This window comes from Equus przewalskii, chromosome 1 (assembly GCF_037783145.1).
Source record: "Equus przewalskii isolate Varuska chromosome 1, EquPr2, whole genome shotgun sequence".
Taxonomy (NCBI): domain Eukaryota; kingdom Metazoa; phylum Chordata; class Mammalia; order Perissodactyla; family Equidae; genus Equus; species Equus przewalskii.
Genome location: NC_091831.1, coordinates 184,191,214 through 184,217,392, shown reverse-complemented (window position 1 = coordinate 184,217,392; position 26,179 = coordinate 184,191,214). Strand labels below are relative to the sequence as shown.

The following is a 26,179-nucleotide window of genomic DNA, read 5'->3' as shown; positions in this document are numbered from 1 at the left end:
GAGGGGTCTGGTGCACAGGAGGTAAATATTCGATGGTAGCGTTGTCCTTGTCCGTGTTTCCTGTGATCACCACCTAGTTTCCATTGTCAAGCTCTGTGATGGCTCCTGGTATCCCACGGGCTGAAGTCCAGACGCTCCATAGTCTGGGCCTCTGGGAACCTGGCCCGTTCGCCTCTCTCCCCACTCCCCTCACCATGAACCTTACAAACACCCGGAGCCGCTCACAGCGTCCAGAGCTGCAATCACTCACACCTGCCTCTGCCCCCAGTGTCCCCTCTGCCTGAGTGGCCCTTCTTGCTTCCTTTGGCCAAAGAGCATTAAACATAGATATTTAGTTTAGAGAATAATCATAAAGTCCCCCCAGCTTAAGAAACAGAAAGAGAAGGCCCCTGAGCACTCCATGATTTTTAAACATCAGTATTTGTGATATTTGTATTTTAAAAACGTGAAGGATGGGGGCCAGCCCCATGGCTGAGTGGTTAAGTTCATGTGCTCCACTTCTGCAGCCCAGGGTTTGCGGGTTTGGATCCTGGATGCGGACCTACACACCACTCATCAAGTCATACTGTGGTGGCGTCCCACCCAGAAGACCTAGAATGACCTACAACTAGGATATACAACTATGTACTGGGGCTTTGGGGAGAAAAAGAAAAACAAGAGGAAGATTGGCAACAGATCTTAGCTCAGGGCCAATATTCCTCACCAAAAAACAGCATTAAAAAAGGCATGGAGGATACAATCTTTATGTGCCACCTCTGCCCTGAAGAAACCAAGGAACTTAATTGTGGCCTAAAATCTGTAAAGGCCTAGTCACTCTGCAGAGATGCTATTGGCAACAAAATATTCAAATGCAATTTGACCACTGTAGTATTGTGGAGAAAAAATAACATTTCAGTATTTTAAATTTAAGGAGTATTTTTCTGCTGTGTATTGCTTCTTTTGAAAATCTGCAGCATGGTTCCTTTGTTTAAAATAAGTATGGTGGGTTATTTTTTTATTTTCGTGTCTTTGTTTTTCTTGACTGGTTGCAAGGAGCCACTAGGTGGCAGAAAATGCTTCCTTTGATTACGATGAGAAAACATTTTAAAAATGCAGTGGGACACAGGTTCTGGAAAACATGAAGCCATCTCGCTCAGACTTCATAGGTTAGCGTGTTGCATCAGGATCCCACGGCCCCGCCCGCCATCAGCAATTCTGACCTGTTGGTTATATTGTTGTAACACACCACCACCCGTAATAATATGAAAGCCACAAACGTTTATCGAATGATTGCCGTGTACAGACACAGGACCACGGTGCCCAGACATCTTGCTGTCTAATCCTCACGGCAATCAGGGGAGGCGGACGCTGTTCATGTCCCTTGTGCAGAAGAGGAAGCTGAGTTTCAAGAGAAGAAACAATGTACCCACGACATTGCTAAGGGGTGGAGAACAGATTCAGTCCGGGTCTGTCCAGCTGGAGAGCCTGAGAGGTTCACAACCCCACGGACTCTCAGCACTGGGAGAATATTTAAAAATTTTGGTAGAATTAACCACTCTATGGTATAACTAGTTTGGGACATGTATTGAATTAAGATACTTTCTAATATTTTAGATTTCATGTTAATATCTGGAGCTTTAGCCTTAAAGACTTTATGAAATAGTTTATTTAGAATTTTACAGGTGTGTAGGCCCAACCTCTTGTCTCTTTTCCCATCTAGTGACCATTTGAACCCAATTCCTAATCATCATGTTTTAATCCATTCTCTCAAAACCTCCTTTCCATTATGCCTATACACCAGGAAAAGGCAATTTATGAATGAAAGCCAGTTTCTCCTACAGAGTTTATAGATCTTTCTCTAGCCAAAAATTTTAACTTCCCTGCAACAGTGTAATTGACAAGAGCAATATGATAATGGTGTCAGCATACACACGTAGAAAATAGTGACAATGTCGTGACGAAATTAGTTTTTGCAATCTAATTTGCTCGTCTTCGGACAACTGCACCACAGTCTAAAGCCTCAAGCTGACAGAGGGCATCCTTTATAGCAGAGGCATTTTTCTTTATTTCCTAAATAACACTTAATAACTACCTCCAAGATATAATGGGAAAAGTGAGACATTATGGAGACGGTATTGGTTAATGGTAAGCTTTGTGGCAGTGTGTGACTACTGTCTACATCTGAAATGGGGCAGTGATCATGGAGAAATTTCACAGGCCCACACGACCCTTCCGAACCTCAGAGGCTGGGTCTCCTTCCAGTTGGTCAAGTTTTACTTAGCGTATTTATCCTTGTGCTTCCTTTCTGTTTTTCTTCCTTGGAAAAAGATGGGGTAGTGGAGGTGGCATCCTGCACCTACACAAATGTTACTGAATAGACGAAAGTGTCTCCACATCTTCACATTCCTGCATGTGAAGTGGGTACCGGCTAGAAGAAGCAAGCTTGTGTCTTTGTTACTTGTTACATTATGACATATCCTCAAATCATCTAGATTGAATGATCGTATGTTGCAGTGCAGTCATATAATGCTTTACTGTGTAGAAGCGGCTTTCAAAACATCAGCTTTTTTCATCTTTAAAAGCTTTCTTTGGAATAGACAAAGGGGGAAGAAGCGAACAGGTTCCATGGCCATCAGTAGTTTATTGGATGGTGGTAGTTTGTAGGATGTTAAATGTGATACTTATTTATATTATTATTTAAACTAAATTTTAGTGTTTTTTATTTTTCATTATAAAAATCTTATAATTATAATTATAAAAATTATAATAGGCAAAATGAAAGGTCAAAAATAATCCTCCTTTATTTGGTTTCCTTTTAAATGTTCAAACTTTATGTTGGTCAGACTTAAATCTCTAGTATGGCTGTACATTTTAAATGTGCCCATAAGTTATGAATATATATAATTAAGAACTTTTCTAAAAATGAAATAAAAATAAAGAAATAAAACTTTCAGGAATCCAATTTCTTAGGAATTTGGGAGAAAAAGTTGCTATCACACTGATTATAAATTTTACTGACAAATAACTTTTTAATGTTATTTCCTTTAACTAAATAAATAAACAGAAGTACATTAGGGATTAGCATTTTAAGGCTATTTACTGTCACTTTATTGATTCATTGATTCTTCATAAGTGGTTTACCAGCTCCTTTCTTCCTTTTTTTTTTAAAGAAGTTGTGTTTACCTATAACTTCTTATGTCAAAAGAGATCTCTCTTCTAATTTTACAACTTAAAATACTGTGCATTTAGAAAGTAGTTATTCTGTATAATATTATTTTAGCGTATTTATTTCCTCTAGCTGTTGGATAACACTCTTCCATCCCTTCATGGTTTAGGAAGAGATTATTGCCTGCATTTTTATGTTTTGCATGGTTTGTATATGTATTGTTATGCAATAAAATCACAAAAAGTCAGCTGTTTTATATATTTGTCTGTACCTTTCTCCCCTTCTCTGAGTCTCTGTAATGCCTTCTGTTTTCCTACTAAAAATAGCTGTTTTTTAGTTACCTAATAATAATAAGCATGAAGAGCCATTGCTCCATTGAAAATAGTAGTGGAGTTTTAGCAAAAAGCTGGCAGCCTTGGCAAGGGCACCAGGGATAAAACGGTTCAGACTGCGTGAAACTGCTTGCCCTTCCCCGTTGTGCTAGAGTAAGTAAGGTGGCTGCTGTGACAGTCAAATCTCAGAGTGTCAATGGCTTAACACAGTAAAGTTTGTCTTTTGCTCTCATGTGAAGACTAATAAGTATGCTCTGGGCTGGAGGGCAGCCTTCCCTGTGGTCATTCAGGGAACCTGTCTCCTTCCCCCATATGGCTCCACCATCTGCTAGGACCTTAGACTTCTCTGCTGGACCCTCTGCATCTAGCTGGCAAATAGGGACCAATTAGATATGGAGGATCACATAGGATGTTTATATGACGGGCCTGGAAGTGGTCCACATGGTTCTGCCCTCTCCATTGGCCATGTGCAAGGGAGGCTGGGAAATGCCCTTTTGCCGTATGACACGGAAGTAGAGGACATGTGGCAGCCCTTGTCTAGTCCTTGGTAGAAGTCTTGGGGAAGAAGTTACTTTGCCCAACCCTTCCCGTCCTCCTAGTGCAGAAGCTGTTTAAGCCATGCAGCACCCCGCCCTGCCCCCTTGCCCTGTCTCTGAATCCTTAGGGTAGACCCTAGGAATTATGTGACTGAGAGGTCCCACCTGGTATATGGCTCTGGGAGGCTTTAGAGCAGACAGTGGTTGTGGATGGGCCTCAAAGATGGAAAATGGACATGCAGGAGCCAAGCAGGGGCTGGCATTTACCTGCCTCAGCTGAGGACACTGCCTAGGTGCCAGCGCGCCAGCTCCGCCGCTGTCTTTCCAGCCCCCTCTGCACCCGTTTCCCACCACCTTCAGCATGACCCAGCCTGCACTCTGCGCCAGGGCACTCACCATCACTGGGTCCAGTATTTGTGAGTAGAAATAAAACCAAGAACCTGAACAAGAAAATCAGTGAGGCTATAGGTTCATTAAACAAAGGTGTTAGGAAATAGTTCAGTGATATTTGAAATAGATTAAAACATTGTTTTCTTCCTTATGCTGTGAAGGACACTGGTGCCCAGCACTGAATTTGGTGATTGAGTTGTTTGGTTATTGAAAATTAGATTTAAGGACATTGATCGCCTGTTTAATCTTTGAAGCTGACTGAGTATAAATTTGATTTCATGGTTTAAATTTGAATATGTCGTAAAGGGGCCTTCGCCCATTTTATGGAGATTAAGAGAAACCGCTTCTGTTAACTTGTTTTGTTGTTACCATGGAGACCACAGGAGGCTCAGTCTTCATAAATTCATAACCCAAATGAATTAGCCTCCAAGCAATTAATGTTTTTATGCATTTATTCACTTCAAATAATTTTTGAAGTTATTTGCATTTTTGTCAAAAATGAATATGGATTTGTTTTTTACTTGCTTAAGTTTCATAAATATGCAGCCCAGATTCATAGGTTATAAATATAAAATTAATTCACTGAAATATTCACTTTATGAGTCTAAAGTTATTAATTACTTCATCACAAAATATCATAGCAAAAAAGCAATTTAATGCTATAACTTCCTTTTATGTTGTAGATCATTACAATGTGCAATTATAATGAAAAATCTTATACATAATCAATCTTAATGTTAATATTCTATTCTAAATTGTCTAATATTCTGTAGGATATATATTACTATGTTTTAAATTTTAGAATAATAATTATTATTTCAAAATACATACATAAAATGAGAATCACTAAAAGTCGGAAAGTAATTTGCTATTGTCAGTTTAATGTCGGTAATGGTTATGACCAGCAATATTTAGTTAATACTCATAACAAACTCTTTGCTTGAGTGATAAAATATTGTGTCTTTCTCACTGAGAATTATGACCCACTCAGAAATCTCTGTGAAGACTCTGGACAAAATACAGTTTTAGCCCAAATAACTGTATTTATAAAAATATATTCATCTTAGCCAGAAATGACATCTTATGCTTACATTAATTTAATAGGAAGTAAGTTCACATTGCTGTTCTCCCCAGAGAATATTCCACAGGAGTCTGTGTCTTAGCTTGAGTTCCCACACCGCCCCTGCTGGGTGCACAGGGGGAGAGAACCAGTGCTTCCTGAGGTCCCCCTCCAACCAGCCTTCACCGTCCAGGCTGGAATCACCCACCCCTCCCCAAAGCTACCCTCCCCCACAAAGATCCAGACCAGGTTTTGCTACAAGCGGTAATTAGAACGTAAACAGATGAGGATCTGCGGTCACTGAGGGCTGGTTGATGGCGGAAATTCCCCACCGGAGAAGCAGAAAGGTTTGCAGCCTGGGCTCAGCCCCTCACAAGTTATAGGACCTCAGACAGATTGCCAGACTCCTCTCTTCCTCAGTTTCCTCTTAGGGTCAAATGGGGAGAGTGGTACTCATTTCACAAGCGGTGCTGTTAGCGTTCATGTCTGTTCGCAAAAGCCAATTGTTAAATTTTCAGGAATTTTGCAAGTCATTAAATACAGCTCCTGTTAAAAATTAAATTATAATTTAGTAAATAAGTTGCATTAAGTCAAAAGTAATAAATACTCAAAACTCATCAATTCCTAACTATTTTACTACATTTAATTATTATCTGTGTTTTTGAGATTATTTTTATCTATTGTATCTGGATGGCGCAAATAGCATATAATGGTGGACTGCAAATTTCTCCCCCACCTACGTGTTCAGTGACTCAGATGGGCAGCTTGAAATTGGCCATGGTGGAGAGTATTTACAGATGGAAACTGGCAAGCACTACAAATCAGGCTCTTTTTTGAGAGCTGGTGATTAAACATTTATGAATAGTCCGGTACCTGACTGTTCATAGTGCTTTCAGGACTTGTCATTCTAAAAAATTACATTAAATATATGTTGTTGAACATGCAATATATTATATGTTAAATAGTTGTGTGTGTGTATAAAAACAAAATAGCATGGTTGGCACTGTGAGTTCTCAAATATGTCAGCCATTATTATTTCTGAGTTGCATTTATTTCATAATCTATATTCTTTCCTCCCTTTCTCCTTCAGTCTTACTTTTTCCTTCTCCTTCTTTTGCTCCCCACCCCAAGCCGGAAGCAGTGGGTGTGGGGAGACACGACCATAAATGGAAATCATTCTCGACTCTTGATTCTCTGTCCAGATTCCCTCCTTCTAGCCTCTATGACTGGACGTGGAGCCCCCACCAGATAAGAGACTAGTGTCTGATTACATGGGTCCCAGGCCCCAGCAGTGAGCCAGCAGCATGGACCCTCCACTGACCCCTGCTCTGCGGGTCCCCCAAGGGCGGCAGGGAGGGGCTGCACCGGAGTCTTCCTTCTCTCACTCTGCAGCTCTTATGACCCACTCAGCCCAGAAAGTCAGGGCTGCTGCTCTTCGACGCGCTGCCTCCGCAGAGGACCCCGAGCATCAGGGCGAGGGTTTTAGCAGTGTTCTGGAGAGGAGGCTCGGTTCCACCACCGGCGCGGCTGTGAACAGCAGCAGACGCTCTGTGAAGGATGCACATAATGACGTGCTGAGGTTCCCGTCGGTCCTCGGTCCTGGAAGCTCGCAGTCTTCGCGGCCTTCTGTCTCGGGGCCTGGTCAAGAGCTTTGCCTGCGGTGATTGTGGTCACACTGGCTCTGGTCTTCAGAATCAGATGTTCCTCCTGTTTGTCAATGTGATGACCTGCGTTGGCTCATTTTACAGTTAGAAATCCCTCTGCCCCGTGGCCTAGTTCAGTTTCATTAAGGTGCCTTTTAATGAAGAACTTCGAGATTCATTTCACCATGTCTTGGCTGCGTTCTATTTTAAATTGTAGGTTACCATTTTGCCCTAGTTCAAACTCACAGTAACACCTGAATTTTGAGTTGCATTTGAGCATATAGAAATACTGAATTGCTGTGGTGTAGCCACTATAATTACACTTTTAATAAACAGAGTCATTTATAGATTCCAAATTCAGGGCAAACTTCCCAAGGCATTCTGTGCACGGCCTTTTCACAGTCCACAGTGCTGGTCCTGTGCTCTTTATGATCAACATAGTTCAGGATCTGTAACTGGCTCTTTTATTTATGCCACTGGGGCTAACTTATCTAAATATGTAAACTTGTATCTTCAAATAATCATAGATAAAATAATGAAATTCTGAGATAAGACCTTTCTTTTAATGACCTAGTCCCTTAAAAGTTAAAAAAAAGAATCAGTTAAATACTGTCGTCTTGACTTTGCTGCCCAAATGGTCTCAGACAGGCTATGGATGGCGTTAACCCGCCATCTGAGACGGTGTGGTTTTTAGGTTAGGGGTGGCCTTCCGCAGCAGTAAGTTCACTGTCTAACGCAGGCCCTGGTGTTGTCCAGCTGCACAGCAGGCGGCTCAATGAGCAGAGGGCAGCTGCGGGGGCTGCCCTGTGGTCTCATTGCTTACAGGCCACAGCCACCCTCTCTCTCTGCTAGGGGATCAAAAACATCCCGTCCATCTTTGCCTCCCGAACAACGCCCAACAGAGATCTGAAATATGAACTATCTTCTTGCATAGTGAAGGAAAATGGAATGACTTCTACACAGAGTTGAAGAAAATTCCCTTGAGTTTCGGGAGAGGGCCTGGGTAAAGAGTCTCGTGAAGAACAGGTGTTGCCGTGTGCTGGAGTGGTGGGCCACCTGTCAGGCTGTGGAACCTGCTGGGGACAGCTGGCTGCCTGGCACCTCAGGATGTCGTTGATTAATACGTCACACGAATTGCATGAACACCAGGCTCGTAGGACATGGTGCCCGGTGTGGGATGAAGCTAAATTAAAAACAAGGATCTGTAACTGGTTTGTTCTGCCTGCTGTGGCCTAATATGAGATTTTAAGTGTATCATTTTGGGAGTAAAAGTAATAAGCCTTCCATTTACTTATCACTGAGTAAAGCTGAAAAACCTACTACTTTTTCTTTTATACCATGAAGATCCAGTGACAGTAATCTTTCAAAATGTAAAATATCTTCCTCCATAAAATACAACACAGTCAAACAATATTCTACCCCAAAGCACATCTCCCAAATATCAGATTGTCTCCTTAGTAAAAGACCCTTCCATTCTAACCCAGGATTTGTTATAGAATTACCAGAATTCAGTATTCTGTTTCATGAACGTAGCGTGTGTCCAGGGTTCCGATTTCGTCTTGGGATGCGTTTCTGTCCCTGGAAGTTTGCTCCTGTGTTGGAGGACAGCAGGTCGGAGCCATTTGCAGCCATCACATAGCTTTTTGACGTGTGCTGTGTTGTCAGAGATCCGTCTCCTGTCCTCACCTCTTTCAGACAGGCTGGCAAATTACTCGTGGCGCCCTGCATTTTGAAATACAGTTAACAGACACGGAAGGAAGCACTTTTACAACTACTGGGAAAATGTTGTAATTGGTTATGCTTTTCATTTCCAAAGGGAAAGTACTATTTAGACGTAGGAAATAGGCTGAGAAATACAAACTGAGCAGTGGGGGAAGCTGGATCCGTGAGACATGACAGCTCTTGGTGATCCGCAGAGAAACTAGAAACCTCTTCTCCAGGAAGGAAGCGAACATGAAAACAGCGTAGTTATCTGTTTCCTTTGTCGGCTCTCTCCAGTTCTCATCGGAATCATACATGGGAATTGTAATAATGTGCCAACAATCCTGGAAACCAGATGCATCATTGGTGACATTGTCGGTTCGTGCACATTGATTGCAAAGACCACCCCAAAACTCAAGTCACAGGCTGAGGCTTTCCTTCTCCCCCTAGCAAAGGGCCAGGAGCCAGGATCAGACCCTTGGGGTTCGGGCAGGTTGAGAAGGGTCATTGCCATCTACTCACATGCTTTGTGGGCCCCAGTCTGGTCAGTCTGAGTCTCAAGACAGAATCACTGGGCCTGCGGGGAGCAGCAGTTGGGGAGGAGAGAGGAAGGGAAAGGAAAGGGGGCCAGGCAGCCCGGGCCTCGCAGCCGCGTCCCTGGCGAGAGCCAGCCTGCCCTTGGAGGACGGAGGGGAGCTCCTGCAAGCCGCCCGAGGGGAGGCCCCTTCACAGTTTGCAGAACGGTTGTGGGCACGTTTCCCACTCCTCGTGTAGATTAAACCCAAACTCCCAGATGGAAGACCTGCCCCTCTCCACAAAGGGCTATAATCCACCAGCCAATCAGTGGGCTCACCTGGCAGCATCCGCCTATGGAGACAACCAGCATTCAAGATAGCAAGCATCATTCGTGAGAAGTAACATGGCAGTTTAAGGAGGTGTTCTCACTCATTTGTCAGGTAATATGATTCTACAGAAATTCTGGTTCATGCTGACGAAATGCAAAGATTATTACAATTAGATAAACTAAAAATAGTTCTAAAAATGAAACAAGTTAAAAGATGTTGCATTCATCTTACTAAGGAGAACAGCAGTCTGAGCTGTGTTCAAAGGAGGTCTCTTTTACAAAAGAAGGGGGAGATATGAAAATAGAAATCTGAGGGGCTGGCCCCGTGGCTGAGTGGTTAAGTTCGAGCTTCTCCGCTTGGGCGGCCCGGGGTTTCGCTGGTTGGGATCCAGGGCACGGATATGGCACCACTCGTCAGGCCACACTAAGACGGCGTCCCACATGCCACAGCTAGAAGGACCCACAGCTAAAATATACAACTATGTACTGGGGGGATTTGGGAAGGAAAAAAAGCAGAAAAAAGTGTTACTTTAAAAAAACAGAAATCTGAGCAGTGGCTCACAGTCAATTTTCTATCATTTGGATGGAGGATAAATTGTGCCACAACATCTATCGTTAGAAAAGAACATATCCTGCCGGAATTGGAGAATGGGTAAAAGTGATAGATGAGGTGCTTTTGAAGAAAACGTGCTTCTGGAAAACAAATGAGAGACAATCAATGAAACAGCTGTAAACAGTGGTTCTTAAGATCCGGGAACCCGACCGACGTAAATTGAAACTTGAGCATAAGACGAATAAGTGGGATGACTTTCAGGCGATACTCATCTCAGGCTTTTCGCAGTCAAATGACCATAACTAAATAACTGCTCTTTCATTTTTCCAACGTGTATAAATTGGAGCTGCCAGTGACCTAAACTTGAGGTTATTTTGTCTTTGTATGTGTTCACTATATTTTAAAAGAAACAATAAAAATCTCAAAGAAAAATCACCCCCTAACATGAGGTCTCTTGGCCACCCGGAACCTTTAAGTTTAGAAACACTGAGCCATCTGAATTGATGTTTAAGGACATGGGAATTTTTATTGATCTGGAAACTGGATTCTGAGATCAAGGCGATGCCTTTTACTATTAGTAGCTTCTGGGCTAACACAGGTGTGTCTGCCTGAGACTGCATCAGGTGTTCAGCGTAGGAAATGCTGAGCCCTTCCCTGTTTTTTGAGTTGGGCCCAGGTGGCACCTTCCCTGGGCAGAGTGGACGTGCGATTCTTCATCACTTCCCCCATCGTCTCTTGTCACAGCCTTCTCCCCTGCCACCACCAGCCCATGTGGCCACTGGCGCAGCCTATGTCGACATGATATTAAGAGCAACAAAGAGTAAGAAGGAGCCGGCTCCATCAGGGGGTGGGGACCAAGCTGCTCTTCACCACAGGATCTACCTCCACTCTTGACCTGCCATTGGCCTGGCTCCTTCTGGATGAGACTGGCTGGACCAGAGCAGCAGTGGGCTCTGGGCCTCCCAGCCTTCTGCCATGGGTGCTGGATGCTGGGGGCGTTCCTTCCACACAGGGGTGCACACTGTTCCCAGCGTGGTTTTGAGAGGACTCCACTTCTCCCCACTTCCGGTGAGAGGGGCCTGCTGAGCTCACGTACAAGTAAAACCAGGGAACACACACAGCTGGTTGACCACCAGGATGCTTGCCCTGCCCAAGAGCCCAGCATTTCTGGTTAAAAAAAAAGAGAGAACTGTGTCTACAAAATTGGCTGACCAAGACAAATGAGTATTTCTTTCTCATTATGGAAAAAAAGAGCGCCAGACTTCAAATATGGTAAATGCATGAACTGGTTCAATCAATTTTTCTTAAATGACAAAGTAAATTTATACAGATTAACTTGGTTTTTCACTGACACTTCTATTGGGAATTTTCATAAAGAAGTGAAATTTATTTTACAATTTACGTTTACAACTGCATTTTATTAAAGTTTTGAAAAGTTCCTAATACAAATGGTACCATTTTCTGTAAATACAATAAGTATAATAAAAATAATACATAATAGTTTATCTCTATACTTAAGTACAACAAAATAACAGCAGTGACAGATAGCAATTAATCAAGAGGAATGTAAGTATGGCAACCATCCTTTAATGAGATACTGTCTCAGCTATTTACATACTGCTTTCAATCCACGTGTGTGAGGGAGCAGTCTGAACTCACTTAAAGGTTTAATTTTCAAAAACAAGAATAAAGCAAACAAAAAAGGATAAAACAAAAGAAAGATTAAATAAGATTTTACATATCAAAAGTGAATGAGGTTATTTAGGAATTCCAGAGTCCCTGGTCATAGAAGCTAAAATCAGCCTTTCTACCACACTAATGTTTGGACCTGTGTGTTTCTTCTTCAAGTATATGGAGAGGAAACCCACATAAGTTTTATCTGTAGAGCCTCAAACAACTATCTGATGACAGTTATCAACAGCGTTGGTATATCTTAGAATCCAAGGTCTTTGGGAAAGAAGGAAAATTATATAATAGTTTTTTGTGCCATTTAATACCACTAAATTAGAATACTTTATTAAGGTTATGTACATGAAAGAGCTCTAACTTAGCAAATGGGAAGAAAGGGTGCCGTGTTTTATTCAGTAGATTATGCTGCTTGCTTTTTAAAACTTTTTCTTAAAATTCTGTAAGTTATGATCAATGAAAATAATACCTACACTGCTATGTGTTGACAGAGACTATAGAGCTCTATCAGCCATTTGAACTTTAGTTTTCAAAGCTTTGTTAAGCTCACTCACTCTTCAGCTCATCAGGATCATTAACGTGTGAGCCAGTAAGTTCTACATTCACCCACTTGCAATTTTTACTGGGTCTTTCTTCTGATATAATCAGCGTGGTATATATTGTTAAGGGCAATGTTCCCTCTGGAAATAACACATGAAAAACAGTCAGAAATTACCAGCCACAGGGGGGTATGGATTACGGATAGAAAGGCTTGGAGATTAACGCCTTCCATGGGGACTAAACTCCCAGGAGACACAGCCACCTCCGCCATCTTTGTTTCCTTCTGTCTCTTCCCACAGGCTCTGTTCTGCTTCCGTCAGGAGAGTCTGGCTTTGCCTCCTGAGGGATATGCATAGCTAAGAAAGGTCCAGAAAGTTTCAAGTTCATCAGAAAACTAAAAACGGTTGTGAATGTGAGCCACATACGTTGTCCTACAGCCTTGTTTTACCGAATTCTTGAAAGAAGCTATAGAAAGAAGGATTCAATGATTACTGGAAAAATTAAAGCTAGACATACGGAGAATTTCGTGGAGATGAGGTTGATTATACACTGGAACTGGATGTTGAACAAGGTCATGAGATAGCTATCTAATTAAAAAAAGTCTTTTTCAATATAACTTGTTAAAAATATGACAATCTGTTGTATGACATGGTAGCAATTTGACTATAGGCAGAAGACTGGATAATGGGTTATCAGATCAAAAATGTTTTCTACAGTGCCCGCGATAATATAAGAAATATCTTTGCTCTCTCTTTCCAAACAGCCAGTGGAGCATGCCCGTGGTCACCAGAGGCGTTCTGAGCATAAGGCATTTGCACCTTGATGCACCTGCATTGTGTAGCTCAGTTGACTGCTGAGATGACTGAAACAATGGATTTCTCAAACTGTTTTCCAAACATAAATGGTTCAAAAAGGGGGAAAAAAGTCCCCTTTTTCTCATAAGCAAGAATATTTTGCATTCCTCAGACTTAAATTGATCCCAATCTATTTTCTATTCATCTAGGCCATTCATTTGGCAAAGGATCATTTACTAATACACCATGAAGTATGGAAGGAAGGGATGAATAATGAAGTGAAGACAACTGATATCATACCCCATAATATCCATAGTAGAAATTATAAAAGTCACAGATGTAAAATCCCCTGTACGATAAATACTCCTTCTTTCTACTCTGTGTTCTAGCAGAGAGAACGTTAAAGTTGTTGAGCTGAGTTGCTACTTGAACCATGACTGGTGACATTTTTGAAAGGGAACCGCCAAATTGTTCTAGGAAGATTTTAAACGACAGGAGAACCACAGGAGAATCAGAACTAAGTTGGAGCAGAGAGAAATCCCTGTCAGGAAGAGACTGAGCTTTCATTCATCTCCTGGTTATTTCAGGCAGCAACGTCTTCACCGTGTACCGACTTAGTCATCCCGGTTGTCACTGCTCTGGCACTGAACACAACCCCTCCTCCTCTGCCCACAGTCATCCATATGTCACTTGTTCTCCTCCTGGCGTCCTTCCAATTGCCCACATTTGGCCCCATGAAAGAATTCAGGGTGCGAGCTGTTCCCGAGCAATTATCAGGTTCCAATCTGTTGCCTTCAGGTTAAGTAAATAATGAAATCAGCCACCCAGATGTTCACATCTTGATCTTCTCAACACCAATAAGGTTTACCCTGGGAGAACCGTATTAAGTTTGTCCCAGGATAGGATCTGATGTTTAAAATTGTCTTAACATAATGTGCTGTGTGCCAGCATCATCAGCTCTGGCAGCTTCTAGTCCCTTCTCTCCTCAAGCCCAGCCACTTGGTAGGTTTGTAGATTCTTAGATTCATTCACCATCTTGTTTAATCAAGACCCTTCAGAGTGTATCCTGTAATTCAACAGGAGACTTATAAACTGATGTTTCTCAAAGCATCTGTGGTGAAGGATGACTTTTTAAAATGTCCTCACCGTCACAGACCAATAGCTTTATCAAACACCATGAAAAGGAATTACTAGAAAATGATACTGGATATCAGCAAAATCAAGTTACTGTAGAAAACATCAAAGAGCTACTGTGGGTTTCTGTACTGTCACAAACCAACACGGTCCACAGCCCCATCTCCCACAGCACTGTTCTCAGACATTCTCGTTACTTTACCTCAGTCTTCCGTCCCGCGTGCACGTCGTTGTTACGCCAAGAGCGGGGCGGTGGGGGCAGACCGCTTGGACACACGCAGTGGGAAGTTGTGTCATCTGCAGAGAATTTTTAAACAATCGTAAAACTAAAACTCAGCATGCTTTTCGATATCATCATTCATCATTCAGTCATTTACAGTCCTGAACAACATCAGTGATAGGACGCTCTTCCCTGAGCAAACAGTCCTTTCCCCCCAAAAATCTTTTCCACACGGAACCTACTCTTCGCACTTTCGTCGGTTTTGTTGCTAATCCCTACAAGTTCTCTAGTTTCTCCACTCTGTTGGCAGCAGGATTTACCACTTTATTAGGAGTCTGCCCAATCCAAAAAATGAATTTCCTCAACATATCTCTGTTTTTCACAGTATTTTAACAATAACACTGTCGTAACTAGTTAATAGTTGACCTGTGAGACGAACAACACCCAGTCCTTTTCCTCCAGTTTTAGGCATAACCAATACTTCTGTATCTTAAATTTCTATTTGGGAAGTTTTAAAATTTCGTCTAAATATGCGGTGGGATTCTCTTCCCTTCTGAAATCTACTCTCTGTTGAATTAGTCTTCCAGTTGGTCTAAGTCAACATGAAAATTGCTTCTGCCTCCTGGAGTCTCAGGTTGTGTCCCGAGAAGCAGAGCCTGCAACAGGGCCTGGGCCAGGGGTTTTATTGAGGGAGTCCTCTTCAGGAAACCCCTGCAGGGGCGAGGGGGCAGGAGAGGGAAGGGGAAGGAGCTGAGCAAGGATGTGGTCTCAGGCAGTCTAGCCTTGCCTGATCCACTGGGGTGGGCGGTGGGGGGCTGCTCTGGAGTAAGATCACAAGGCAGGGTTGTCCTGCCTGCAACAGACCGTCACTGTTGTTCCCAGAGGGGAGCATATGACCCCTGGAGCCTCCCAGCCGTGGGACCTGAAGAAGGTGGGAGATGTGTGCACAGGTCTGGGACAGGTTATCTGGGTGGAGCACGCAACATTTACCACGGTCCACACCGTGCAGTGCTCAGGTCCACTGCCTTCCCGCATAAGCTCGCCCCACCTAGATACCACTTCTCCAGGATTCTGATTGGTCACAATTTCTGGAGAAGCTTGCAAGAGGAAGGATAGAGGAGGAAAGTAGATTTTTGCTGTGGCAGCTGGTCCCGAGGTTCGTCATCACCCTCCTTTACCCCCTGTTCTAGATCCGCCTCATCCTTAGCTCATACTTGCACTAGTGTAAGTGGTTTGCTTGGTGGGGTGACTCAGACCCACATCACTAAGGGGTCTGGGCTCCACCTTACTGTGCCTTCTCAGTCAGTGGTGACTGTATTTACCGTTTACAGTTAAAGTTGGGAGTGTGGGAATGACAGGATGCCTCAGTAGATCGCTTGAATGCCAGATAGATCCCTCACGCCCCCACATTGTGTCAGGCTTGCCTCCCCATAGTGATCAGGGTCAACGACGTCTGGCGCTCCTTTGTGCCTGCAGTGACCAGGTGCAGCCGTAAGTTTAGTGGGAATCTTGATGCGCCCCCTGCCGGAAACATCCTCCTGTGTGAACCAGGGCTTCTAGACTCACGCGGCCAAAGTTGTGAGGATGGGAAGCACAGAGTCCCCAGTGGGTCCCGGTAATGATGGAGCCGTGCCACTCCCACGCCTACCCATTGGCTCCCCAGCCCTTGTGGTCCACCTGGTTGGGCCATGGTACCAGGAAATGGCTTTTGATCTGCCCCTGGAAGGACAGCACCCTCCTCACAGGGTGTCTTCCTCCCATCTGGCATGTCAGCGTGCCTTCAGATGTCCTTCCTGCAGCCCTGGAGAGCTGGCAGCTCTGCGTGAGGAGGTTTGTGGCCAGACCAGTGGGTCCTGTGTTCATGTGTCCTTCACCACTGTGTTTGCCATGGGGGCTCACTCAGTGCAGGGCGTGTTTTTCAGGGTCCTGTGTCAGGAAATCAGACAATCTGGGAGCCTTTGCATAGTGGTGGTGGCTGAGGCACTGTGTGGGAAGGCGAACCCATACCCAAATCATGTGTCAATCCTGATCATTATGAATCGTTGACCTTTTCAGGGTAGAAGGATCTGACGGAATCATCTGCTGCTGGGTAGCTGGTGTCTTTCCTCAAGGGATGGCACCGCATCAGAGGGCCAGTTTGGGATTCCATTGCTGGAAGGTAAGACCTTCAGCAGCAGGCGTGGCGTGGTCTTCTCCTCAGCCTGGGCTTGGTCTCCATCTCTGCATCTTTGGCTGTTCTGTTCTTGAACCCGTTGGGTAAGCACTGGGGTGACCAATGGCAGGCTGGCTGACATCCCGACCACGTCGTCCTGTCTACTTGGTGTTCAGCGCTGCTTCTACGGTGGATGCTCTGGTGGGAATTAATGTGCAGTGTGAAGGTCTCACACGTGTTCCCACTCTAACAAGGCTGTCCACTTGCCTCTTCCACAGAACCTTTCTGTTCCCATACCTTCTCAGTGGGCTGAGCAAGGGTATATACACACGCACATTTTCATATATGTTTTTTATGTTTATTTACACATATTAAAATCCATGAGTTCATACCAATCTCTCTAATTCCAGTCCAACATCCTGGCGTTCATTCTAGATTTCTCCCTTTCCATTTTTGTAACTCCTTCTCCAACAGTGAGAAGCCTGGTTCTCATTATCCTTAATAGACTTATTTATGGGAGATTTGCAGATTCCTCTGTGTAGCCTCACATGGCCGTTGTTGCCCCCCTACTTTGTGGACACCCTCCTTACCCCACTTGGGCTCCAGTACCTGACTCAGTTTCCTCCTTGCCAATGGATGCTCCCTGGTTCTGCTGAGGCTCTGACGCCTCAGGCCAGGCTGCCCTTCTTCGTGGATGTCTTCCTCACCCTGTTCAGTCTTTGACACCACTCAGAGGGAGGTAGGGGCCCCACAGTCCCTGAGCTTGAACCTCCTGGTCCAAACTGTCTTTCTCAGAGTTCTCAGACATTGGCCCAGAGAGGAGGTAGTGTCACCTTGTTTTTATTTGCCATTTTTTCTTTAGTGCATAGCTCTCTCTAGAATCGCCCATGAGGGGGACAGAGCAAGAGGGCAGAATTTGGGAATTCCGATACCATCAACTATTATGTTCCTAAAATTAAGCTCAATAAGATGCAAAGATAAAAATGGAAAAATATGGAATTGTCATTGTTGTGTGCTAGTGTATGAGACGTATTAAATTCTCTTTATGGTAACAGACACTACACAGCACTCCTTGAGTACATATCACAATATTCAGGTTAACAAATCACACACCAGGTGATCACAAAGCCATATGTGATGGATGATAACCGCCTTTAGGAACAGCTTTTTAATTTCCATTCCACAACTTAACACCATAATTATTACACCCATCATGGTCTTATTCCACATAATCCTGGAAATACTTTGGTCTCAAAAGAAAAGGGCAAGGGAAGACTTTCCCAAATGAAGTATTTCTTGCTGTAATAATTGTGTTTTTAACATAAAGGATGAGATTATGCCGATATCTCCTTGGCTTTAGGAGCTGGACATGGAAATTGAACTACAGTTACTGCTGGGAATCTCGTCGCATAATAAAAGAAAGAGCAAATTTGAAGTGGGTTAAGACTAGGAATAAAATGCAGGCTGTCTAGTTCAATCTGAATTTCAGGTAAGCAACAAACACCTTAGCACAAATGCACCCCAGACATTATGGGGGACATACTTATACTAACAACTTATTTGTTGTTTATCCAACATTCAGATTTAATGGCGTGTCCTGTGTTTTCATCTGATAAATCTGGCAATCCTAGATAAGAAAAGAAGTCAAAAAGTTGTCATCTGTTTGTTTTTCTAAAGCCACAGAACAATCCCAACCACTTTACCCAAGAAAGAGAATGTAACCCAGATAAAAACAACTGGCTCTAACAGGGGTTTCTCCAGATGTTACCAGAATGGGCATTAAGTGATCAAAATGGAAGAAACCGACTAGGGAAGTGTCCCAACCATGGGAGAAAGAGAGGGAGAGACAAACCAAGAAGACAGAAGACAGAAGGAAATACATGGAAGAGTAAAGAGAACAAGAAAGGACAAGGACAGAAGAGAGAGAGAAACTCTCAGGAGAAGGAAGATGGAGCCACTTAGGAGAGGGGACAGCCATTGCACCAGCTCATCAGAAGCAGAGTGGAGCCTGAGCCCTCCAGAAGGGGACCACATGGCCACTCATCTCCAGCTCCAAAGCAGAGATACAGCCCATCTCATAAATCATCAAAAATCATAATCAGGTGCTTATCAGATCAAGAATCTAGTAAACCTAATTGCCCAGCCCCAAAAAAGGAGTAGCTGGCCAGGCATTTACATCTGTGCTCCGTGGTCAAGCTGTAGACTCAGAGTGGTTTCTTATTGTGAAAAATGCTTCTGTAGCATCTCCCCCATATCCACTTTCTCCAAAATGAGCCCCTCTAACTATGTAACAAACGTGTCTTCTTATTCATGGTTTAGGAAATTATTGCAATAAAATGTACCGGAATAGAGTCATAATAACATCCCAAAATATCCTACCAAGAAATCAGATTTTTTAACACCACAGACCACAGATAATATCCTAGACCTTCATTTTCCTACTCAGCAGAAGCGTTAACATCCCGTTTATGTTGTAATAGCGACAACAGGCAAGAATGCAACTCTGGCTGCAGAGTTTAAGCAAATGAGGAAAATGAAGAGTATCAGAGACTTTGGAGCACATGTGACCCAAATATTTTTCCTAACAGATGAAGAGACTACCCACTGGGTCAACATCTTACGTAAGTCGAATTTTAAGAGGCTTAGACCAGTTGGGAAATGGAGCAGCAGACTCTCTTGGGGTCTCGCCTGCGCCTCCCGCCCTCGCCAGCTCACTCCAGCTCGACTCCAGCCGCCAGCACCTCCTTTCCTTCACCCTGACGGCTGCCTTCCCTGCTCGTCTCATTTCTTCACCCTCTTATCCCAGCTCTTTTCACCTCCCACATCAGCCGCCTTCACTGGGGTCATGATCTGTTGCTGGGGAACCCGAGTTAAGACAGACAGACGTCTAGAAGTTTGCTATATCTCCAAATTTCTGGTCAACATAATAGATTATTAGAATGCATTTGGCTAATAATTGTCACTTTATTATACTTTGATAATATACTATTGTGCATAACAACAATAATTTCTCTTTCTATCACTTAATGTTTTCTAAAAACTTTTATATATTTTATGCTAATTCAGTGTTCTTTCATCCACTTATGTTTTCTCTTTTAGATGAGTTTATCATCAAGGAGAGTGAAACTTTGCTCTCGGTAGATGGCCATCACCAGACCCTGAAGATGAACAGGAAGAAAAACATAACTGCTTAAGAAACATGTGAGATGAGGCAGACATGGAAGAGGCTGAAGTCCGTGTAAAGGCTCCGTCGTCATTTAAGTTGCTCGTCACTTATACAGCAGCTCGATGGGCTGGGTTACCTGTGTCTGTGTCCTAAATCAGGCTAAAAACTCGAGAATCAGAAAGTTCTGAGGTTTCTTTGAACTCTAAAAATTTCTTCTTAAGTAGCCGCAGGAAAGTCACCTCAGCGTGTCCGGCATTTCACTTCCCAGGCCACAAAGGGTTTGAGGAAGTTAGGAAGGAAAAGACACTTTATTCAAGCCCCCTGGGGTAGACAGTTGATGTATTTTTGGCTGCCCGACTCCCTAGAACACTCTTCCTATTTTGGGAAATTCTCCATCTTTTGAGTCCTGTCCTTCCTACCACAGAAGCCAGAAACTCTTTCCTGACTCCCATCAGCCAGGCCCCCGCGTGGGATAGAGGACCCCCGTCAGACACTTGTGTGACACCTCCGTTCAGAGGCTGGTGCCACACAGGTTCACTCTGGGACAGCGACTGCACAGATTCCGGAGGCAGTGGGCCGAGGGTCAGCTGTAGGCTGCAGCTGGCTTTCTGGGGCGGCTGTGGCTGTGGCATTGCCTCCATCTGGTGACTCCACAGGACCATCCTGTGGCAGGGTTTGCAGTTGCTCAGGCTGTGTATCTGGTCCTGGAGAGTCCGTGTGCTACCAAAACCATTCGCCACATTTCCTTAATGCTTAAACCAGCCAGTTTGCAACTGACAACTAACTGACACCGTCTTTACATGCAAAGCCACGAAGGAGGGAATTTAAAAATGAATGGGATCTCGTCCTCAAGGAGTCTATGTAACACCGTGGAGAGAAGGAAAGTAAATGACCACAATAGCCAGCGGCCTCCGAGGGGCAGAAGAGTGCTGTAGGAAGAGCAGACCCTCCGAGCCGTCCTGCCGGGGCTTCCAATCCTGGCCCCACTGCTGTTAACTTCGTTTCCTTGGACTAGTTGCTTAACCTCTCTGTGCCTCAGTTTTTAATCTGTAAAATGGGGATAATAATATGATTACCTTATAGGGTTTTATGGTGGAGAGTCCTCATTGCCTCCCCACCTGCATTCTCTCCTTTCTGGGCACACGGCTGAGCAGTTCGAAATTGTATTTCACCCTCCGTTAGAAGGAACTCTGTGCAACCATGTGACTAAGGTTAACAGCAGAGTGAGAGCACAAGCCATGTGTACAGCCCTGGCTCTACTTGGTTAGGAGGAACTTCCTTATCCTGGATGAACTCTTTCTTCCCTTTCCTCCCGGCTGTTTGGAGGTGGTGTTCACAGGTGGTGAACCATGATGGGGAAGCTCAGCATTGGGGATGGCAGAGCATCCTGCTCGCCTGGGGCATGTTGACTGTAGAATGGAGTCCCGTCTACCGTCGCGGCCTTGTCATGAAAGAAACCACTGTCTGTGTTCCCCGTGGCCCAGATTAAGCAGTTGACCCATGGCTACACTCCAAGTGCCAGAAGTGGGATGTAAACCCAGGTCTGTCGGCCAGAGAACACTAGGTTGAGTTTCAAAATACAAATGTCCTTGTTATTTAAACAATCTCACATTCGTATGAAAATAACGAGGCCCTAATCAGTATTATCACCCTGAGAATTTACATCTGTTAGGTTCCCTTGAAGGTCAGGAGGGTCCTTCCACCCCGGGCTGCCGCATCCCTCACCAACACTGAAAGGGGCCGTCAGGGAACAGAAGGTGTGTGGCTCAGACTCTAGGGTGGTGACCATGGAGAAGGAGTCTGTGTCTCACTGACAAGACTGTCCAGGGGTTCCCGCCGGGGAGGGAGAAAGTGACAGCAAGAGGACTGAGGGGCCTGGCTGTCTGTCCCTCCAGGGAGATAAGGAACAAATGAGGCACAGGGAAGACCAGCGGCGACAGAGGATGAGAAGCAGCAGTCACAGCAGGGAACTGCAGACCCAGAACAAAGACCCTCCACCTTTGCCTCGATGGTAGGTACGTATTTGTTCTTTCTTCCATTTTAATAGTCAGTGAGATCCCCATGTCACCTCCTTGGGGACGTCACTTCTTTTCTAACAGCTCATGTCATTTCACTATATTCTGCCTGCGCAGGATGTAGTCATTTAATGGTTCATTTGCTCAGATTGACGATTTAATACCTGCACAGGGAGCTCCTCCAGGCCTGATTGCATATGGATCAATGGTGACTTTCGATTGACAGCTCTTCCTCATAACAATAATGGGGGACCTCGAGGATTGCGAGGGAGGGGAGGGGAGCGGAGCATCTATACACTTGACTTTTTAAGCATATAATTTTCTTTACTTCTACCAACTCATGACATTTCATTGTCCCAGTTTTTAGAGATGAGAAACCTGAAGTTTAAAGAGGTTACATAACTTATCCAAGATCACAAATTTAGCAAGTGGAGGAACTGGTGTTCAAGCTCAACACCCCTGACTCGGAAGTCTGTGCCCTCACCCTCTGCCTGTACACAGGCCCCTGAGGACGGTGCCCTTCAGACTGAACCGAGTCTCCTCTACGAAGTGGGCAGGATAAAGGTCCTTACCTGGCGTAGCTGGGCACGATGAAACAGTGCACGCACTTAGCACAGTGCCTGGCACACAGTAGGTGCTGACTGTGCTGGGAACACCCACAAATTTTCTGCATGTAACCGCGAAATGATGCAGTTTTAATGGCATTACATTTTGCACTGAAGCCAGAGGTTTGTGAGGCTGACTGATCCGTCAGCTGGCTAGCCTCCCTGAGCTGTGAGTGGACCTATGGACTCATTGTTCCATTTTGGTAGTAAGTGAAGAACTATCATAATTAAGACAAAAAAATAATGAGGCGACTGACTTCTCTTGGTTGCTCCAGAAGGTAAACAAAAGCAAACGAGAGGAAGTTACAGAAAAGCAGACTCCAACACCATTTTGAGGGAGAAGTCCAGTTGTCGGATGTTTCCTAAGGAAGTAAAGGTCACTGAATATGCCCAAGCTGACCAGGCCCACCTGACAAAGGTGACCTGCGACCTTGTCCCGCGCTGAGCGTGACACCAACTGCAGTGTTCTCATCCAGTCTCTCGGCTGAGTCTTTATGGCTGTTTTGTAGCTTAGGGAGAACTGCTCCATTTCCTTCCTGGGTAATTTCAGGACATCCCAACCTCGAAATTTATGTGAATTATGCTTGATTGAAGACTATTTTCTTCTTCAAATCCACTTTTCCCATTTGTCTCTCCCCGCACCTTTTGGGGGAAGAACCGTGTGGAGCATCTGCTCCGACTTCCTGTCCTGTCCTCCAGCTCTGAAGAACACCCCCGCTCCTGTGGGGGAGGGAGGTTGGCTCTCCTTTGAGAAATCCCCTTCTGTGTGCACTAGTCACACCCTGGGTACATTTTACGTCTTATTTTTAGGAGCAAAGTATAAAGAATCCTGGCACCGCCGGCAGTTTCCGTGGCAACCCGCCTGCCCCCTCGCTGGTCCAGCTGTGCAGAATGAGACTCCGCAGGAGGCCGGCTCACACCTGCGGGGAGAGCGCTGTGAGGGTGCGGGCGTGTGGAGCAGCCCGGAAGTGGGGTGGGGGGGTGAGAGAAACAGCCTTGACTTAGAACTGGAACTGTTATGGGTCCCGGGCGTTCACTGGCATGCCCTAGTTGCCCTGGTGTTTTCCCACAGGGCATGGTTTTAGACACAAAAATAGCATTTAGACCAATGAAAACTAGGTTTGGGTATTTATATCAGAGCAGCTTGTTGATGGTCCCCCTTCCGCCACCTCACCTCTCGGGGTCTTCCTGCCTAACCTTCCAGGCTGCACTGGATCACACTGACATGCTTTCGTGTTCATCTTAAGTAGCTCTTTCAAGCCAACTATCCTGGATCTCAGACGCTTTCACCACCCTCCCCTCTTGACATGGTGGGAAGAGCCAGCGTCTCTGGGCCAGGCCTCGGCGGGCCTGTAAAAGCTGCTCCAGGAGAGAGTGATCTGGGGGACACCAAAGGACCTCCAGTCCAAAGTGACCTCCCCCAAGGCCGTGTCATGTCCCAGACCCTCGTGATAACCACGGCTCCGTGTTAAGTCATTTGGTTCCACAGGATTCTGGGAAATTGAAAATACGCTTTTGGGAGGAATAACATTTTACAATCAAATTTATATTTTATATTCTGCTTACTTCTAAGAAAACAAGAGGCGGCTCGTAATAAAAAAGACATTAGTATAGAGACCACAGAAAGGAATAAATAAATATGGGTAGACCATGCTTACACATCGATTGAGCTCCAGGTTTCCTGAGGCCAGTCAAATGAATTTTTTATTATAACTCATTATATGATTATCACCTGTTAAAAGAAAAGACACTAGTTTGTCAGGAGAGAGACATTATTCTGATATGAAATTCTTAAAAGGAACTCTTGAACATATGAAAGAAGAATGAAGTTTTTTCAACAGTAATTTAGGAAAAGATGCAAAATCATTCTACACATGGTCATTAAGTATATTGACCTTTGATAAAATCTGAGGTTATAACCTCAAAATAAAACTCAGTGGAGCCACTGAGGTGATGCCTTAAACCCTCTAAGGCACAAATACGCTAAGTCAATCCTGGAGCAGCTCAGCTCTGGGAGTGTTTGCAGGAGAGGGCTCCGAGGGAATGCGACACGCAAGGCTGGATTTCTGTAGGAAGTGGCACTGAGGGCCACCTGTGGGGTCAGAGGAAATGTGGGGCTAAGGCTGGCCATCAGGCATAGGAAGCTGCTCATACTAAGGAAGAAAGAAGGTCACGAGGCAAAGGGAAGGGGGCGGCAGGAGAAGGTGAAGGTCAAAGGTGAATGGAACCTGCTGGGGAGTTGGCCCAAGGCGTCCCCGGAGCAGGCAGCTCTGATGACGAACTGGACAGTAGCAAAAGAGGGACAACCATCGTCTCAAATGACTTTCATTTGGTTCTGTATTTGTAAAGCACACTTGTCGTGGGTAAACTGTGACCCTGAAAGTGATAGATGAAAACTGTAGTCTCAAAATTGCACCTCTAAGAGGAACATTTGTCCCACAGCTTCTTGGTTTAACTTCCTTCCTTTCACTGGAAGTTTGAAAGTAGAGTTTTTTTGTTTGTTCCTTTGTTTGTTTCGGAAAGCCATTAGTAATCCAGAAAAAATAAGCTAAAATTCTCTAAAGCGTTTGAGGAGTGAGCTCAAGTCGCCCATCCTGCAGCGTTGTGATTTTTCCTTCGTGTATTACTCAAGCGGGATGTGTTGGCTGCCAGAAGATGTTAGAATCAGTTTTTAAAAATAGCACAAATTAAATACTGACATTAAGGAATATGGAATTGATTTTCTCAACTCGGACTAAGTTTTCCCTTTACCCCTAAGTTTTGGTAATGCTAAAATATCAGCAAAATGGATTTAGTTTAAAACAGCAGGAGACCCTTATTTTCTGTCCCCTCGCTTTTAAAGACGGCTGGTTCTAGGAGCAGAAAGGGACCTTGGTGTCTGGGGTCCACTCCCGCCTATGTATCGTAGTGGCTGTAGAACCAGAGCTGACGCCCAACGGTTGTGCACTGTTGTGCGTATTTGTCTGTGTGTGTGAGTTAGGGGAAAGTGGTGGGAGGAGAAAGAAGGGGTTTTTTTTCTTGAATATTTTTCTCTCCACTAGATGTAAATGCATCAAAGGAAGGGGACACATTTTATCCCTCTTGGCATCCTCAGTACCTAACACAATACCTTACGTACAGGTGACACTTAGGACGTATTTATTGTATGAACGGATAACAAGACCAGTTCTTCAAATTACAAGCTCCAACATCCCAGGAAAATTTGCCTCGGCACTGGATTTGGTGAGTGTTACTCTGTCACAACTTCGGAAGACTCCCAGTTCTAAGGAGACGTGAGAGGGGCGTCAGGGTACCATCTTTGCATCTCCATCCCCTCGCTGCCTGCCCCAGCAGCTGCTCAGCTCATGTCAGCCTCCCCTTATCTGACTCTATAGATATTTGGGGAACTTGTGTAGTCTTTTCTGGCAGAAGTGGTTGAGGCTGAGGAGATGACATCATAATAGGGGCTGCACAAGGAGGAAGTCCAGTCAAGTGCCCCTGAGGGAGGGCGTGATCAAGACTAGAGTGGGTGACAAGAAGGCTAGGGTGCTCCTTCAGGCAGCTCAACAACAGAACAAGCCCAGAGAATCTCAAAGACTGGAGGCTTCCTCACTACTTGGCCCTTGGGTACCCCAGAGGATGAGTGTCTCCTTTACCCTTCACTGGAATTGTGGCGTCTTCTTG

The 26,179-nt window shown here is 44.6% G+C and overlaps 1 long non-coding RNA gene across 2 annotated transcripts in view; it reads left to right on the top strand.

The window, feature by feature from the left end:
- The window catches only part of LOC103550008 (uncharacterized), a 62,313-nt gene that overhangs the window by 22,634 nt on the left and 13,500 nt on the right, over positions 1–26,179 (top strand). The window contains exons 2-4 of one of the 2 annotated variants that reach the window (XR_011542842.1): positions 19,830–21,437; positions 21,792–21,911; positions 25,637–25,738. This is a non-coding gene — a long non-coding RNA (uncharacterized lncRNA). Of the gene's footprint in view, positions 1–19,829; positions 21,438–21,772; positions 21,912–25,636; positions 25,739–26,179 lie in introns of those variants that run through there. The other variant, XR_544666.2, reaches the window with a different exon arrangement.